This window comes from Salvelinus sp. IW2-2015, unplaced genomic scaffold, assembly GCF_002910315.2.
Source record: "Salvelinus sp. IW2-2015 unplaced genomic scaffold, ASM291031v2 Un_scaffold2133, whole genome shotgun sequence".
Classification (NCBI taxonomy): Eukaryota; Metazoa; Chordata; class Actinopteri; order Salmoniformes; family Salmonidae; genus Salvelinus; species Salvelinus sp. IW2-2015.
In genome coordinates this window covers 101,509-102,610 of record NW_019943467.1, presented here as the reverse complement: position 1 = coordinate 102,610, position 1,102 = coordinate 101,509, and the positions used below count along the sequence as shown (strand labels likewise).

At 46.6% G+C, this 1,102-nt stretch overlaps 1 protein-coding gene across 1 annotated transcript in view; it reads left to right on the top strand.

The window, feature by feature from the left end:
- LOC112073052 (unconventional myosin-XVI-like) overlaps positions 1–1,102 on the top strand; it is a gene marked incomplete at its 3' end in the record, with an annotated part of 197,982 nt that overhangs the window by 101,741 nt on the left and 95,139 nt on the right.

Genomic DNA, 1,102 nt, shown 5'->3' with positions numbered 1-1,102 from the left:
ACACACACACACACACACACACACACACACACACACACACACACTCAAAGACACACACACAGCGCCGTCATTTGTGGGGGCTTAAATGACCTTTGAAAGCCATCTGCTAAGTGATACATAGCTGGTCTCTGCTCTGTGTGTGTGTGTGCGTGTGTGTGTCTTTGTGTCCATGTTCTGTAGTAAGACAGGCCTTACAGTCAACCTAACTGTTAGTTCAAGTCCCCCATGGAGCAAAGTAGTGTACTTCACCACAGTCCACCTAACCTGAATGACCTCAGTGAGATGCCCAGTGGTTGGATCAACCTAACCTGAATGACCTCAGTGAGATGCCCAGTGGATGGATCAACCTAACCTGAATGACCTCAGTGAGATGCCCAGTGGTTGGATCAGCCTAACCTGAATGACCTCAGTGAGATGCCCAGTGGTTGGATCAGCCTAACCTGAATGACCTCAGTGAGATGCCCAGTGGTTGGATCAACCTAACCTGAATGACATCAGTGAGATGCCCAGTGGATGGATCACCCTAACCTGAATGACCTCAGTGAGATGCCCAGTGGATGGATGCCTGAATAGATACTAAATGATGAGTACATATGACCATTAGCTTCAGTTGCCATCTCCACAAACCCAAATAAACGCCCGTAGGTCCTTCACTAGAAGAAATGAAGAACATGTCTAACAAAATGTTTCTAAAGTCACAGAGCACCCCCATTATAGCCATTGGCTGTGTTGTTATGATAGTGTCCACTTGATAATTAACACCATTGTAATGGCTAGCTGCAGGATTCTGAACGGAGAAGTGAATGGAAACGAGGGATGAAAAAGAGAAGGGATAGCCCAGAGGAGTGATGTCAGGTGGGTGGAGGAGTGAGATGGAGGTGACAGATGTAGCCTACACCCTGATGACTCACTCTACTGCACACATCCATTCATCTGAGGCCAGGAACAATGTGGAAACACACATGGACAGTCACATACACAGATATTCACACCATTGCATGGACACAAACAGACACACACAAATCTATTTTTATTTATACTTGCCTGTCTCTCTCTCTCTCTCTCTCTCTCTCTCTCTCTCTCTCTCTCTCTCTCTCTCTCT